Source organism: Humulus lupulus, chromosome X (assembly GCF_963169125.1).
Source record: "Humulus lupulus chromosome X, drHumLupu1.1, whole genome shotgun sequence".
NCBI lineage: Eukaryota > Viridiplantae > Streptophyta > Magnoliopsida > Rosales > Cannabaceae > Humulus > Humulus lupulus.
This window is the reverse complement of record NC_084802.1, coordinates 28,215,114-28,233,741: the sequence shown is the minus strand read 5'-3', so window position 1 is coordinate 28,233,741 and position 18,628 is coordinate 28,215,114.

The following is an 18,628-nucleotide window of genomic DNA, read 5'->3' as shown; positions in this document are numbered from 1 at the left end:
GCGATAGACAATACAACATCAAGTACAATCCTGTTCCCGAGCCTTGCGATAATCTAGTCACAACACAAACATACTCTTATTAGGGTTGGCTCCAAATCCCGAGCCTCTCCCCATACCCAATTCTTAGATTACTATTCACGGTTGCTGGGACGTTAGAAACGTCTCCCGAACCCTCAAGTGGGCCATCGAATGGATTCTCAAACTCCCCGAGCCCTAATCCTAAAATCAGCAAAACCATATTTCGAGGCACATGGCGCGGTCACGCCTGCAGAAAGTTTGGGTATTCTGGGGTACTGGCACGGTCACGCCCTATCCTAGCGCAGTCGCGCCACTAACTCCGAAACCCAAAATTTAAACCAATTCCTAAGGTTTTGGGACCTTAGCGCAGTCACGCCACAACCTAGAGTGGTCGCACTAGGTCACCAGAAACCCAAAAATACCCAGAAATCACTATGTTCTTCCCCAAAACAAAAACAACGATTCCTCTGCAAAACTAGACCTGAAACTCGACCCAACCAGGTATTTTCACCAGGTTAATGACCACAAAACGTCGTATACACTCCTAACAACCTAACACCACTATTAAAATAGCACCAAAACTTACTCAAACTCATCAAAACAACAAAACACCAATCATTGAAGAAATGGGAGCCAAAGTTTAGAAACTTACCCAAATTCAAGAATCTAAGGCTGAATTGTGGGCTTTAAACTAAATTTCAAGCTTGGAACAGCCACCAAGCAACGTTTCCTCCAACAAACCAACACCAAAAAACCCTAGAAACTTAAATTCCATCAGAATCTATCTCAACCTCAACTTAATTAAGAGCACTACAATTGAAATGAAAAAATAGAGCAAATGGGTCCTTACCTTCTCTGAATTTTGAAACCCCTAGAGTGTGGATGATTATGCTGTTGGGGTTTTATGCCCTAATTAAAACCCAAATTCTTTGTAATCTCATTTTATTATCAATAAAAGAATAGAAATCATTTTTTGACTTGGTCAATCACTTTGCTCACATGTTTTATTTTCATGATTATTTGTTTAATATAAACTTCTATTAAATCCTGAGCATATAGCTAATCTTATTTATAGTGACGTAATCACAGTGGAATATAAATATGATTATATGTTCAAAAATAAGTTAGTCCTAAGATTAGTCAGTGCACCGGATTTACATTGACTTGCCAATCTACGATATGATCTACTTACACATTACAGTGTTATGTTCTTTCCAGAACATTAGCAAAGTAGATAAGATCGGATGTATTTGTTACATCGGACAGGACCGATATTGACAGTTGATAAGATAAGTAAACATACCGTTATTATCTATTCTAGTCATATCATATAGTTGACCATAGGTCAGTTCATTCTCAATTCTGAGTGGTTAGTATTCTAACTGATTGTATTATTTGAGTTCTTTGACTTGTTCATTACCAGCTTACCCTACGGACTAGCCCATACTTACATCTTGGGAACTCGGTAGTATAATTGAGTGGGAGTGTTAATCATAGATATGAACATCTATAGCTTCTGATGAAGAAGTGAAACAATGGTTTCCTTTTAGTTTGGTTCAAGGTGTTAAATGATAGAGATCTCATTTCAGTAATTAAATTAGTTTACTGAAATATCATTTACAAGGAACTAAGTGTTTTAAGGATAAAATACAATGAGGGGTAAAACAGTATTTTAGTCCTATCTCATTGTAGACCGTCTATAGAGGATTGAGTGACAATTATGGTTGTAACAATGGATAATTAATAGCGTATCTATATTTGTTATAGAGCGTTCTATGAATTCAAGAGTGCAATTCCAAGTCTATAGTGGAGTCACGAGGAATTAATAAGTTAGTAAATTTATTTGTTAGATTTATGATAACTTATTGGAGCTTGATTTCATAGGCCCATGGTCCCCATTGTACCTTGGATAAAATCATCTAGATAGTCTCAATTAATTGATTTAATCATCAATTAGAATTATCAAAGTTGACCAGGTCAATTTTGGATAGTTTCACAGAGTTGTGTAATTTTGAGAAGAAAAGAGAAATTATGGCAGATTTATTAATTAAGATAAATTGGTATCTAAATTAATAAATAAGTTTAAATCAAGGTTCAAATTATAAATAATTAATTTGATAAAGGATTTAAATAATTATTTAATTAATTAAATCAATAGAAAATAATACAGGCCTTGATTTTAAGTCCAATGGGCTTATAATCAAATGGGAAATTTCACGGGCCTATAGCCCATGATAATTTCGACCTAGGGCTTCAAAATGGCTGTTATTTTATTGATTTTTTAATTAAATTAAATGGCATAATTGAGTCTATAAAAGGAGTGCTTAGAGAGAAGATTTTAGAGAGACGACAGATAAGTCACAAGTCAGATTTTGTGATAGTTTTATATTCTCTCTAAACACAAGTTCTTTTTCTAAGCCACTTTGTTATTTTCTCTTCTTCTCTCTATATCTATCTCATGTGTTGAGAATTGCCCACACTAGTCTAGGTGGTTCTAAGGATACATTGGAAGATCGTGAAGAAAATAGAAGATCGGTTCAGTTTCTTGATAATACTCTGCGACAGAAAGGATACAAGAGTTAGAGAAACTGAAGGAATGACTCTTAATTCCGCTGCGTATACTGTAAGTATTATATTATTTGTTTCTCTTTGAATTCAATTTTAGAAACATGTTTTAGGCTATCTCATATTAATTTGTTTAATATTAGATATACATGAAAATAAATAAAGATCATGTATAAGCTTTTCCAACATATGCAGCTCCTAATCCTTCCTAATACCCCAAATTTCCAAGAAAATTCCTCAAATTCAAGCCTTTGTGTTTTGTGTTCTTGGGAGAGTTCTTGAGAGTAACCAAAGAGGAGAGAGAGATAGGGAGAGAGCTTACAACGTAAATGGGAAGGAGGGAAAGACTTAGACCATATTTCACTATCCTTAAGGTCAAAAGACCAAATTACCCTTCCTTCCAATACCCATTCTTAATAAATCCCAACGTTAAAATGGCCATTTAGCCTAAAAATTCCTACCAACCTCAAATTGTGCCTCAAAGTCTCAATTTAATTCACTAATATTCCACTCATAATTACTTTCCCCAAATGTATCTCATATTCCATTAATTTTCAAAATACACAAAATTACCAAAATACGCTTTGGCTCACCCTAAGCCGGGTATAAATCTTCGTTGTGACTTTTATGCTAAATCGTTCTAATGGATCGACCTAGGCCAGTTATCACAAATATATCCACATAAATATGTGGTCTTAATCACATAACACATATATTTACAATTATACCGTTAACAGGTTAAAATTACGAAAAATGCCATTTTCCCACAAGAATGGGCCCACAATCGCATTTAATACACATAAGCATGCATAAATAATTATATCTTAATATAACTCATATATTTCACATAATCACACATATATTCAATTAAATCTATATATAAACTCATTTATGCCATCCTGGCACGCTAATCAAGGCACTAAGCCTTATTAGCAAATTTGGGGCGTTACAAACTTGCCCACCACAAACTCTATCCCTGCTCTAGTCATATCCTTTGCCAACTTCCCTTATATCTACTTTGAGCCAAACAATTGTCTCAGACATCTTCAACTCAAGGCATCTGCTACCACATTGGCTTTCCCAGGATGATAAAGAATTTTGCAGTCATAGTCCTTTACTAGTTCCAACCAAAGTTTCTGTCTCATATTCAAATCCTTCTGTGTGAAAAAATACTTCAAAATCTTGTGATAAGTGTATATCTCACTGTAACGCCCTGTTTAGCAAGATCGTTACACTGCGTATTTTAAATAGTGCTTAACTCGCTAAATGAGTCATTAGGCCTTAAACATGCATCTAAGTGTGATTAATGGTCTAGGGTTAAAAATTTGGTCAAAAGGAATGGTTATTTCATTAAAACATTAAACTGTACATGAGATCCCATAATAAATGTTTACAAAGTTGTTTACAATTCCAAAATGGTCATTACAATTCAAAAGTTACAACCCGTCGACCTAAGCGGCAAAAATAGGGTTAAACCCTAGTTCCTTTGAGAAACCTTGGTCGTGGTAGTCAAGTGGCCGCATATGTACACGTCGCCATCTTAACTCTCCAACTCATGGCTGGTCCAGTTTTTCTTTCCCTTTACCTGCACCACGTAGCACCTGTGAGCCAAGGCCCAGCAAGAAAACTTAAACATGCTCATAAGTGGTGAATAACACATTTCCATAACATAATAGACATGCCAGCAGTAATAACCCTATTCACACACGTATACCATTCATATAAATGACTACAACGTCATATGAGACCAAATTCCCTAAATAAATGAATAACTGATTCATATCGGGGCCCATTGCCTAAGTACATGACTAATAAGTCACACTGGGGCTCAGCGCCCTAGGATCTGGGACTAATAAGTCACCCCAGGGCGCTTTGCCCTATCTTATGTATAATTAGCCTTGGAGCTGGCCGAGTGTACCTAATGCTTTGATTTTCCATGACCATTGGGTCAGTTAAGCGTTTAAGGCGCTTCTGATTAGGTCTAATCATATCGGCCAGCACTCAGTGCGTTATTGCCGCCCTTGACTCATAAGTCAATGCTTTTCGACCAGCGCTCATTTTTATTGTTGTCCTTGACTAATAAGTCAATGTTTTTCTCAAGTATATAATGCTAACATCCATTCATCATATAACAAATATCCATATACAGAGCATTCAACATGCTTTAATCAATCATTCACAGGCATAATTATAATCATGCGCTTTTACAGGGGCCAATGCTCAATCAAAACTATATTTAGCATTCGGGCCAAGCCCTAATCATGTATGTCACATAATAGGTACAATTTTCTTACCTCGAGTCCGAGTATAATGTAAAATAAGAATGACCCTCTAGCACGACCCTAATCTTGAGCCCTTAGCGGTAACCTATTCATAACCAAATATAGAATCCCGTTAATAACAAGCAAATAAAGGCTTTCAGACCAAGTCCTAGCCTCCAAGACCTCGAATTCTACTAAACCGGGTAGTAGGTTTGATCCTGAGCCCTTAGGTTCAAGTTTTTGTCACTTAAAACCCATTTTGGCCAAATTTCCCATTTTGAGCCGCGACCTCGCTCAATTCAAGGGCCCAAAGCCCTCTCTGATTGCACTAGCGTCGCGACGCTCCTAACTGGCACTGTGGCTCAAATAGCCCAGCAGCTCCATCTTCTCCTTCGTCCAGCTTGAGCCGCAGCCCCCAAGAACAGGGCCGCGACTCGACCTGGAACTCAGATTTTTTTACTCCATTTTTCTCATACCAAAGCCCTCCATAAACCTATCCAAAAATATCCCAACTTCAAAAATCAATCCCAAAACATTTTCAACACACCTTAAACATCAAAACCCAAATTCAAACTCAACAAATTACCCACCAAATACAAAAATTCAGCTTAAAGTTTCAAAACTCAAAAACCATAAACAAAACAGAGTTTAACCTTGAATTACCTCTGTTATTCTAATTCCTAGCTGTTCTCTAAGTCTCCACACCTCCCAAACTTGCCTCGAACTTCTTAATTCACTTAGCAAAAGAGTTCCCAAGCTTGACTTCAAGCAAAGAAGGTATAAGGCTCCAAGGCACACCAAGAAAGAGAGAGAAAAAGAGCAAAACGTGAGAGGGAGGGATAAGAAACTAGAGTGTTTGATATGCTCTGTTTTGAGGAATCCTTCAGCTGAAGTAACCCATGACCTAAGCCACTACCTTTTGGCACCAAAAGACCACTATGCTCCTTAGCTTAAGCCTCGCCCTCTTAAGCCCTTAGGGGTAAATTTGTCATTTGCCACTTATCCCGTTAATCATAATTAACATCTCCCAAATTCCCATTTCTCCCAATATCCTCAAACAATTACCAAATAATTTCCCATTACCCGCTCAATCCAAGTAATGTACTAAGTACCAAATTACCCCTAAGCTCACCCCGAGCCCGGTATTTAACCCTGCTATGACCTAACCGCTAACTTGCCTCCTAGGATCCCCTCGTGCTGAGTAACCCAAAAATATCCTCATAATAATGTGGTCTCATACATATATCACATATATGCACACAAATATACAAATAACCCTCAATGTGCCAAAATTATGAATATGCCCTTCTAATAAGAAATGGGCCCACATGCATGCAAATACAACCATATCATAATACAACTCACATAATCATGCATATAATCACATAATAACACCATTAACCAATTATTGTTAGGAAAGTATTGTTTTGCCTCAATGGAAATGATTATAATATTACAACTCTATGCAATAATATTACAAGTAAATATAGATTGATTAAATAAGGTTACAACTCTATAACTGAAAATACAAATAAACTAAAGAAAGGAAGAAGATGATGATGAAGATGACAATAGTGACAATACAACTCTAAGCAAAAGATTACAAGTAAAATAAAGTGTTTAGACCAAATGAAAAGATTACAACTCTTAAACAAAATATACAAGTAAATAGAACAAGAGAATAAGAAGAAAAGCAATAGAATAAAAAGAAGAACAGAAACACAACCAAACTCTCACTTACACAACCTAAGTGAAGAGGATTGGGGATCACCAACTTGAACAAGGTTTCAAACCTTTGTCCAAAATCTTATTTCCCCCTAACTCAAGCACTAAGGGATCTCTCTCAGATATTGGAAAAGCTTTCTGGAATTATCAAGCCTCAAGGTGTTTCTAGCCAAGTGCTCTAGTGGATAGAAAAATTGTATCTTACAAGTGAGCTATAGGCTCCTATTTATAGAGTTTAGAGACACCCTTTGAATTTCAAATTCCACCAACCCCCATGGCTGTTACCAATGTTTAATTGGATTAATATGGAATTAAAAAGAGATTTGAGAGTTATTTGGGTTTTTTGAGCCGTTCAACAAATATTGAAAAAACTGAAAATTGGTCAGTTTTTTGGCCTGTGGCCGCGGCTAGAAACAATGGTGGCCGCGACCATTGGTCTCTGTCCCACAGGCCGTGGCCACTGACCAATTTCAGCACAAAAAATTGTGCTGTTTTTCCAAACGGTTCCAAACCCTCCCAAATGATTTTGTAACTCCCAAAACACATTACTGGGGTTAAAATCATATCTCTAACAGCCATATCACATATGGCTTTATGAAATTCATCTCAATATTGTGTAACAACAATTTACACAATAAAAGGGTAATATTTGGAGGTTACAAATTTGTAACACCAAATATGTTACATTATTTGGATATGTCTCATATATCTAAATATTGTAACTCTCTATTATATGTTACAATATGTGACACACTTTGTCACATTTATTTAATCTAAAACATTATATTATAATATAATATAATTTTACATTATATTATAAAATAATATAACATTCCCCCACAAGATTAAATAGTTATCTATTGTAACACCAACATAGAATTTATCATCTCTAGATAAGTCCTATTTTTCCTTTTGGCAGCACCATTATGTTGTGGTGTATAAGGTGCAGTGCACTCATGAATTATACCATTTTCTTCACAAAATGTATTGAATTCATTAGAGAAGTACTCTCCTCCTCTATCACTTCTTAGCACCTTAATCTTTTATTTAGTTGACTAAATAATCTCAAAGTCACTTATCCAACTTTTGTGCGTTTTCTAAGAGTCTCTTTGAGATTCTGTTGAAAACATCATTTTGACATCCATTGATTTTCTCGTCAAAATCAATTTGAAGATGTCAATTTTAAACACTTAAATCAAAGAAAATGAACCCTCAATGATTTATTTAAACACTTTGATTTCTAATGCTTTGGTTTAACATTATCTCCTCATTGAGATTAATTTAAAACATATCACCATCTTTAACAAGAATGAATAAAGTTCTCTTCAACCTTATTCATTATTGGTATAAAGATTCAAAATTGCTTCTCCAATTTTGTAATGTCACCTCATTGAGACATTGAATATTTGAGAATTATTGTCACTAAATAATTCTCAAATATTTTCTCTTTTGACCACACTTTAGACTCCAAGCCTATAGGTCAATATGTCATCCCATAATTTGGATCCACCTTGATCAATTTTTCTTGCAATAGCAAGATACTTATCAAAAGATGTAACCTTTTTAGGTTCATCTTTTCTTATCTCATAAGTTGAGATGATCAACACTTAACTGAGAAATTTTAATTTCTCAAATAATTCTCTTTATTTACCAAATAAATGGTAACTAACCATATTGCAATAATATAGGATAAAACATATTTATATTGTTATCACCTTAATAATCATATTATATGGCACACCATAATAATCATGATAATTCTCATGTATATATCAATATACTTTTATATATTAACGTAATTATGTCTCAAAGAAATTTCACATAATTTGTCAACATATATCCATCATATTAGCATGCATTTTGAATCTCATAATTATATTGTAAGTATATCACAAATATCATACAATAATTCACATATCTATTGATTCACAAAATCAATATATAGGCATGTAAAAAAAAAACCTAATTATCATGCTTTATAAATTCTCAAAACATAATTTTCATGTCAAATGTATGTAATACTATCTCACTTATAGCATACACATAAGATTAACAATCACTAGATTATGTAGAGCTTCTTAAAAGTTCACTTCTAAGGATTTAACTTTCACAAATAGATGTGTAACCTATGTTACAATGTATCTCATATTATATTAACATGTTAACATTTACACAATTTATTCATATATCAACATTTGGAAAACATGCTAATACATGAAATAAAATTTCATCACTATTATATAAAATTTACACTTACCTTGTCTTACCACCAAGTTCAATTGAATCCATGAAACCTATTCCACCCTACTAGGTATTGGTTCATGATTTTGATAGTCTCACCTTCCATTGAAACAAACAATGGGGATAAGCTTTTGAATGTTAGGAAAATATTGTTTTGCCTCAATGGAAATGATTATAATATTACAACTCTATGCAATAATATTACAAGTAAATATAGATTGATTAAATAAGGTTACAACTCTATAACTGAAAATACAAATAAACTAAAGAAAGGAAGAAGATGATGATGAAGATGACAATAGTGACAATACAACTCTAAGCAAAAGATTACAAGTAAAATAAAGTGTTTAGACCAAATGAAAAGATTACAACTCTTAAACAAAATATACAAGTAAATAGAACAAGAGAATAAGTAGAAAAGCAATGGAATAAAAAGAAGAACAGAAACACAATCAAACTCTCACTTACACTACCTAAGTGAAGAGGATTGGGGATCACCAACTTGAACAAGGTTTCAAACCTTTGTCCAAAAGCTTATTTCCCCCTAACTCAAGCACTAAGGGATCTCTCTCAGATATTGGAAAAGCTTTATGGAATTATCAAGCCTCAAGGTGTTTCTAGCCAAGTGCTCTAGTGGATAGAAAAGTTGTGTCTTACAAGTGAGCTATAGGCTCCTATTTATAGAGTTTAGAGACACCCTTTGAATTTCAAATTCCACCAACCCCCATGGCTGTTACCAATGTTTAATTGGATTAATATGGAATTAAAAAGAGATTTGGGAGTTATTTGGGTTTTTTGAGCCGTTCAACAAATATTGAAAAAACTGAAAATTGGTCAGTTTTTTGGCTTGTGGTCGCGGCCAGAAACAATGGTGGCCGCGGCCACTGGTCTCTGTCCCACAGGCTGCGGCCACTGACCAATTTCAGCACAAAAAATTGTGTTGTTTTTCCAAACGGTTCCAAACCCTCCCAAATGATTTTGTAACTCCCAAAACACATTATTGGGGTTAAAATCATATCTCTAACAGCCATATCACATATGGCTTTATGAAATTCATCTCAATATTGTGTAACAACAATTTACACAATAAAAGGGTAATATTTGGAGGTTACAAATTTGTAACACCAAATATGTTACATTATTTGGATATGTCTCATATATCTAAATATTGTATCTCTCTATTATATGTTCCAATATGTGACACACTTTGTCACATTTATTTAATCTAACACATTATCTTATAATATAATATAATTTTACATTATATTATAAAATAATATAACACTAAGGAGGTATGTGCGAGCTGCATGAGGGTCTCAGCGATAGGCTCAAGGTGGCAACGAGCAGGCGCCTGCACGCCAACGCTCGCCACCTTTGCAGCCAGCTCCTATGGCAGGCATGTTACTCACCATCTGTGGCGGCCCACACCTTGTAGGGGACAGTGGGAAGGAAAGGGAACGATACGCTTTAACCCTACGCCACGACCAGGACATCGAGATGATGAGTGTGGAGGATCGAGCATCAAAGAAGGCTCAAACAGAGTAGGAATTGATAACCTTCTCTGAAGACGATGCCCAACACGTTCGATTCCCACACTTTGATCCGCTGGTCATTGACGTACAAATTGCCAACATGATGGTTAAGAGGGTGTTGGTTAACACAGGAAGCTCAGTTAACATCCTATACAAGTCTTCACTGGAAAGAATGAAACTGTCCATCAAGGATTTGGAGCCATGCAACCAAACCATTTATGGTTTCTCTGGCGAAGGGCTCGCCCCAACTGGGTCGATTAGGCTCCCAATTACAGCAGGTACTGCACCTGCAAACTGGACATTGCTCACTACTTTCATAGTAGTCGATTGTCCTTCAGCATATAATGCTGTAATTGGGAGGCCAATTTTGGTCGACCTACGAGTCCATACCTCGATATGGCACCTGGCCATGAAGTTCCCGACCGACGTAGGGATAGGATGCGTGTTGGGAAATCAGCAGGAAGTGAGGGAGTGCTACAACGCCTCAATAAGGCAAAAAAAGGTGTATCGAGGGAAGTTGCCGGAAAAGAGTTGCAAATGGCGGCTGATGTACAAGCCCAATCAAGTGATAATGTCACCAAATAGGGCATTGCCCAAAGTGAGGACAGAGATTTAGATCCTCACTTTGGGGATTTCGATGAAGAGATAAGACCCATCGAGGACCTTGAAGAGGTCCAACTCGATGAAGAAAATCCGACCAGGGTTGTGAAAGTCGGTAAAAACTTAGAGACAATGACAAAACAAGCACTGGTGGAATTTTTGAAGAAAAACCAGGAGGTCTTTGCCTGGTCTCACAAAGACATGGTTGGAATAGTCCTTGCAGTCATTACCCATGTCCTGAACATAGACAAAATTTTTCCACCAGTACAGCAGAAAATGAGGCTGCTCGATAAAGATAGATCCAAGGCTTTAAAGGAAGAAGTCGAGAAGCTGAAGGAAAATGGATTCATCAGGATAGCATTTTATCCATCATGGGCCTCTAATCCCGTGCTAGTTCTCAAGCCGAATGGAAAGTGGCGAACATGCGTGGATTTCACAGACTTCAATAAAGCCTGCCCTAAAGATTGTTTCCCACTCCCTAGAATTGACCAACTGGTCGATGCCACTGCAGGGCACGAGATTCTCTCATTCATGGATGCATACTCTGGGTATAATCAAATTAGTATGCACCCACCTGATGAGGATCACACTAGCTTTTGGACCGACACAGGGCTTTACTATTACAAAGTAATGCCTTTCGGTCTGAAAAACGCTGGTGCGACTGGTCAACCACATGTTTATGGAGCTGATCGAAACAAACATGGAAGTATATGTCGATAACATGCTGGTTAAGTCAAAGAAGGCAGAAGGTCATATAAGGGACTTTCAAGAATGCTTCAACGTCTTGAACAAATACCAGATGAAGTTGAATCCCCTCAAGTGCTCCTTTGAAGTAGGATTAGGGAAGTTCTTGGGATTTATATTAAACTTGCGAGTGATTGAGGCTAATCCCGAGAAGATTAAAGCCCTGATCAATATGAAATTTCCAACAACGGTCAAGGATGTTCAAAGTTTAATCGGAAGAATTGATGCTCTCAATAGATTTATTTCCAAGTCTACGGACAAATGCGTCCCATTTTTTAATCTACTCAGAAGCAGCAAGAGATCTGAATGGATAGAAGAGTGTGAACAGGCTTTTCAAGCTTTAAAAACACACATGTCGCAACCACCGATTCTATCAAAGTCGGTTGATAAAGAAACTTTGTTCATCTACTTGGCGATCACAGAATACGCTGTTAGTGCTATCCTAGTAAGAGAAGAGGAAGGCGTGCAGAAGGCAGTTTATTACATAAGCAAGAGGTTAATAGGAGCAGAGCTGCGATATCCACCTATTGAAAAATTAGCCTATTGCTTAATCTTAGCTTCCAGGAAGCTACGACCCTACTTCCAAGCTCACCCAATCACAATTTTGACCAATCAACCTCTACGGCAAGTTCTGCAGAAGCCAGAAGCCGCAGGCAGATTATTGAAATGAGCGGTCGAACTTGGACAGTTTGATATCTCTTACCTGCCACGAGCAGCGATAAAAGGACAGGCTCTAGCCGATTTCGTCGTAGAACTCACTGGGCTTCCAGATAACGAGCAGCATGAAGGGTTTGAAGAACCCAAGCCTCGAAACCATACTCCCACATGGAAGTTGTTCACAGACGACTCTTCTAATGAACATCACGCAGGAGCAAGTGTGATTTTGATAATGCTTGAAGGGCATCGATTTCACTGTGCAATCAGGTTTGACTTCACTGCCTCTAACAATGAAGCCGAGTATGAAGCATTGCTCGCTGGATTACGGCTAGCCAGAGACATGCACATAGAATCGCTTGATATCTACAGTGACTCTCAGCTAGTAGTAAATCAGATCATGGGAGAGTACCAAGCCCGAGGCTTAAAAATGGTTGCTTACTTAAACAAAGCGAAGGATCTATTGGCGCAGTTTGATAAATACACCCTTCAACAAGTACCTCATGATTAGAATTCAAACGCTGATGCTTTGGCCAAATTATCAAGTGCGAAGGATGCCGATACTCTGAACATAGTACCAGTTGAACGACTATCTGTGCCAAGCATCCAAGCAGAGGAGACTACTTTGGTGATCCAGACGGCAGATACATGGATGGCACCATACATAGAGTATCTAACACAGGGTGTGTTACCGACAGACAAAAACAAAGCAAGGACCCTTCAACGACAGGCTACTAGATATATCCTGGTCGATCGAATTTTGTACTGGAGGGGATACTCAATGCCACTCCTCAGATGTATTACAAAAGAGAAGGCCAAAGAATTGATGAGAGAGGTCCACGAAGGCTTTTGTGGGGACCATGCTGGGGGGCAGAGCTTATCAAAAAAGATCCTATGGCAAGAATACTTATGGCCAACAATGTATGAAGACTCGATGGAATTTGTGCGGAGGTGCGACAAGTGCCAGAGGTTCTTCAAGATTCCATGAGTAGCCCCTAATGAGCTAAAACAGATGCAAAGTCTGTGGCCGTTCGTGGTCTGGGGTATAGATTTAATCGGATCTCTGCCCACAGGAAACGGCGGTGTCAAGTACCCTGTGGTTGTCGTTGATTACTTCACTAAATGGGCCGAAGCTGAGCCACTCGCGACCATAACAACCAAGAAAGTGTTGGATTTTCTAAGAAAAATTGTCTAAGAAAACGGCACGCAGTTTGATAGTGATGTGTTCACGGATTTTTGCGAACGACATGGAATTATCAAGAGCTTTTCTTTAGTCGCCCATCCTCAAGCAAATGGATAAGACGAAGCAGTCAATAAAACGTTAAAGGATACTCTGAAGAAAAGGCCTGAGGAAGCAAAGGGGGCATGGCCAGAGCAATTGCCTGAAGTCCTTTGGTCGTATAGAACTTCCCATCGAACAACAACAGGCCATACTCCATTCTCCCTAGCTTATGGGTATGAGGCTATGTTGCCTATTGAGTTAGATCCCCCATCGTATCGGAGAATGACATACGACTAAGGCTCTAATAGCCAGCTATTGATGGAGTCCTTGGATTTGATCGATGAAAAGCGTGAGCAAGCCCAACTCTGAGTAGCCGCTTACCAGCAAACACTCGCTCGGTATTTCAATTCTAAAATATGCAAAAGGAAATTTAATGTCAGAGATCTAGTACTTCGAAGGGTTTTCCTTAACACCCGCGACCAGGCTGCTGGAGTACTTAGACCTAATTGGGAAGGACCATACCAGATTGAAGAAGTTCTCCATCCAGGCACCTATAAACTTGCTCGCTTAAATGGAGATCTCATTCCTCACTATTGGAATGGATAACACCTGCATAAGTACTATCAATAAACAATTCTTCTTCAAGAATTGGCTTGTATTAATTTTACTTTTTACAATTTATGAAAAAGGGTTGGTCATTTTATGTGACTGATCGCTTATAAGTGTAAGATCATTTTGATGATCACTTGTATAGACATGATTTGTCCATTTATTATGAGAAATATAAGGGACTGTGAGCAGCCAGTCATTCTTGCCAATTATTGTATATATAACAAGTATTTGCTCATTACGTGTGTTGTTTTGCTGTATTATCGTTTTAAATTTGTTTCTCCGAGCAGTAATGTTCGAACATGTTTTGGTCAAGGCAAGTAACCAAGGACCTAAAGCTCCTCAATCACTTGGGGGGCATATAAAGCATCTAGTAAGCAAAGCATATCGAAAGGTATGTAAACACATGAGCAAATAAGTGAAAGCATGCTAGGGTACTTAGAGTATTTTTCAAAATTTTGTATTTTGTTAAATCAAACCAAAGTACTATGCTAGTTTCGGTCATACGAACAGATGTTATAATAAAATGCAAATATTATAATATCAAAAGGAATTCCTTTACACTGCGAGTAGTAATTGCTCGGATGTAATTATTTGTTAAAAGTAAAAGCTGTCCATGCAGCAATAAAAATTAAAAAAAGCAATTGTCTTTACATCACGACCTGTAGGTTGTAAATTCAAAAGATAAATAATTAGAGAAAAGACTATGAGGCTGGAGGATCTTGAGGAGCGTTCTGGTCGGCAGTTGCGTCACCTTCGTTGTCTGCACCATCGATCCCCGTTGCTAAGGGAATTTCTGGGGAAGCGGGAGTTTTGGCTCTTTCCTCCTCCTCCAAATGAATGGCACATCGGGTCATTAAAGTGCATCTCAGGCGATAGCTGAAGTCGGCCTTTTGATTGTGCTTCCACAACTCGTAGAAGCAGAGATGGGTGGCTTCCCTATACTTCTCCATGTTTTTGGCATTAGCCTCTTCAAGCTCCTTAACACGCCTCTCCAGTTCCTCCGTCTCCTTCCTGCTCGCAATTAGGTCAAGCTCGAGCTGTTTGGCCCCTTGGTTGTTGGATTTGGCACTCTCCCTGAATTTTTATTTGTCTTCATTAGATTTATTCAGGGCAGCCCGACTTTCCAGAAACTCTTCGTTCAACCGGGCTTTCTGCTCGCGCAGTTCATCGTTCTTTTTGGTCAGCTTTGTGTTTTGCTCGAGCAAGTCAGCATTCTTCCCCTCGAGCGTCTTCACCGCCTCAGCAAGCTTGGTGTCAAAGTATTTGGTTTGGGTGACCAAAGTGCCCGCGCGGCGCCAGCCAGCAGTGATAGTCAACAATCCCTGCGATCAGATAAAAGGAATAGATTGATGGCAGAAATTAAGAGTAAAATGACTTATCAATGGAATGCGACTTACATTGACAATCTCATTTAGCCCTCGGTTTATTATTTGGTTGGTTTCCATGGAGCTGGTGCTGGCGAGGGCCTCTTAACTGCGTTTGTGCTTGGAGAGCTTGTATATTCTATTCCTGGCCGAACTGACCACGGTTCTGGCCAGAGTGTCTTCGGGCGGGCTATGGCGTGGCTGGTCGAAAGGCGATGGAGGAGTAGAGTGCTGATCGACCGGTGCAGTTGAGGACGGATGGTCGAGTGGCAAGGGAGGCGGCGTGGTTTCCCTCAAAGGAACAGCTGCAGAAGGACCCTCACTCCAGGCCTTCTTTGAAGCAGTTTTGCTGCTTTCTCCGCGAACCCTCTTGCTGTCTTTCTTCCTGCTCGAAGGAGTAGCAGCGGCAGTGTAGTGATCGAACACGTCATCAGTCGACATATCTGCATGTAAGGAAACATCACGAGTAGTGAGACAATATATATAGAAGGAGCTAAAAAAAAAGAGAAAGTAAGGAAATTATAAGCAAAGTACCCGTGCTACAACTACTGGTCGCTACATTACTTACTGAACTATTGCTACCCTCACTTACTGCCTGAAAGAAATCTGAACCTAAGTTTGGAGTATACTTAAAGTTGCCGTCCCCGTCAAATAAGTGATAGGGAATTGGCAAACTATCTAAGATTGAGAAAACAATACCGTTCTCATCTCATGACTCGTAGATTGGTGCAGAGGGTTTGGTGGCTTTCTTTTTTCCCTTTCCCAGTGGGGCAGGGGGAGTAGCAGCTCGAAGGGTGCTGGAGGGTTCCCTGATTGTCACTCCAGTCATCCTCTTCCTTTGAGGTTGCGACACATCTGAGTGTTGCTCGGGAATCTCCTCGCCAGTGGCACTCCCCGCTGTTGACTCCCTCACACACTGGTGAGGTGCTAGAAGCCCAACCAGCCTCAGGTTAGCTTCTGTGACCAGCTGTTTGATGCTCTTCTCTACGTCAGTCATGCATATCTTGAGTGGGAGCCGGTCGTAACCACGGACTTGAAATACACTAAATCTCTAAGAGGAATAAAGGAAGAATTATCATAAAATAAACGACCAAGGGAGCAAAGATATTACCTCCTTGGGTGAAGGCTAGGTTGTTAGCGACCAAGTTGGTAGTCAGAAAGTACTCTAGATGGTACTTCCCCGCATTGGATATAAAAGTACTATCACTCAAGAAAGTGTGGGTCGTTTCCTGGTGGCAGAAATGAAGAACCCCGTGTTTTCTTGGTTGGGGTTGGATTTTAGGTCGAACTGATTGTTGACCTCGTGTGGAGTAGGGACAGGCCACTTCTTATGACTATAAAGGATATAGAGTGCAGAGAGCATTCTATACCCATTAGGGGTTATTTGGAAAGGAGCAACCCCAAAATAGTTGGCCCCTCCTTGGAAAAAAAGATGGAGAGGCAGGATCGATCCTGCCTCCATATGATACCTCGACCAGGTGCTGAAGGCGCTTCCAGCCAGGTTTGCCCGCTAGTCTCGGGTGGGTTGGACTAAGGTTACCCCAGAAAGTCTGTACTTCCTGATATAATTGGCAATCATCCTAACCGTGATTCGGCTTGGAGGGGCAACGTACCATTCTACATCTGGTCGAATGACATTTCAGAGTTGGGCTCGAGTTTGGATTTCTGGGTCGGGGGTATTTCCTTCTCGACCACTGGTCAAATGAATTCGATTTCTGGAAGGTTTCTTTTTCTGGGCTTTGGACTTTACTCGACCCATGTTTTGAGGTGGGGTCGATGGAGTGTTTGGGATGACATGAGAAAAAGGGTTCTCTGGGATCAGCAGCGACGGTTGCTCCTCGTCCTCAAGCAATTGGGCCAGCAAGTCATCGTCGATAGGCCTCTCACCTCCCCATGGATCTTGCATGAAAATCTGCATACAGAAAAGGGGGAGATGAGAATCTATGACCTAAAATACTTGTGTTTAAAAGTTGGAATAACGCTGCTAGTGTATAAAAGTTAAGCTTTTATATGACCAGCAACATTCTGACAAAAAATACTATATTTCAAGCGAACAGTTTGGAAAATGGATTAAAAAGAAGAAGTGAAAAGTTTTTCCTGAAAAACTTTTCGACTCTGAAAGGGCGGGAAAAACCCAGTTTTTTCTACATGTTCAGAAATCGAATTTTTACTTCGATTTCACGCCCTAAGTTGAATATCCTGACTACCAAACTGGTTCCTAACTCCTATAAATCATTATTTCACTACCCTATCAAAAACAAATCAGTATAATCGTCTACCCCAAAGTAATTTCTCAAAAACTCAGAATGCAATACAAAGATGGAGCAGGTATTGCATGGCACCTCAAATGACTGAAAGGTTCAGAAAACTTACTTGAATGAAAGTTAGAGTACGAACACGAACATTTTGAACATCGGAGCGAAAGTTCCTTAGATCAGCGATGAAAGTTTCTGGGTTTGTTTAGTTCTGTTCTTTAGAGTTCTTGAAGAAGAGAAGATAAGTGAAAAGTAAAAAGTAAATAAATTATCTTGGGGGGATTATTTATATTGATCGTGGCACTGTAAAAGAAGTAATCATGGAATTACTTTTTTCAAAGCATGGGGAAACGCAATAGCCTTCAGAATTTTTTTTGGGAAACCGAAAAAACTTGATTGGAAATGATTAGTTACCTTTTTCGAGAAGGCATGGACGACTCTGACAGATTTGGTGGGGTATGCGAGGGGTCAGTTTCCTAAGTTTACTTTATGCTGGTTGCAGTAAAATAAACTTGGGGGGTAAATGTTTATCCAAAAACGGCTGCTGATGACGTGGCAAGAACTTCTCACACGTGGTTGAGACGTGGCAGAGTCGAAATGAAGAGGTGTTGTTCGCTTATCGACCAGCTCCCTGTTGCTTCGTCAAACCTCACGATTAGATGCGACCAGACTGGTCGTATGCTTCGGTTTATTTCCATAAAAGATTGTAATTTTATAATAACTACGTTGATCATTTCCTCTTTATTGCCTTGATACGCGAATATTAAGGATAATTAAGGCCCATTGGCCCATGTAACCCCCCTTGAGCCTATAAATATGCATGAGAGGGCTCAAG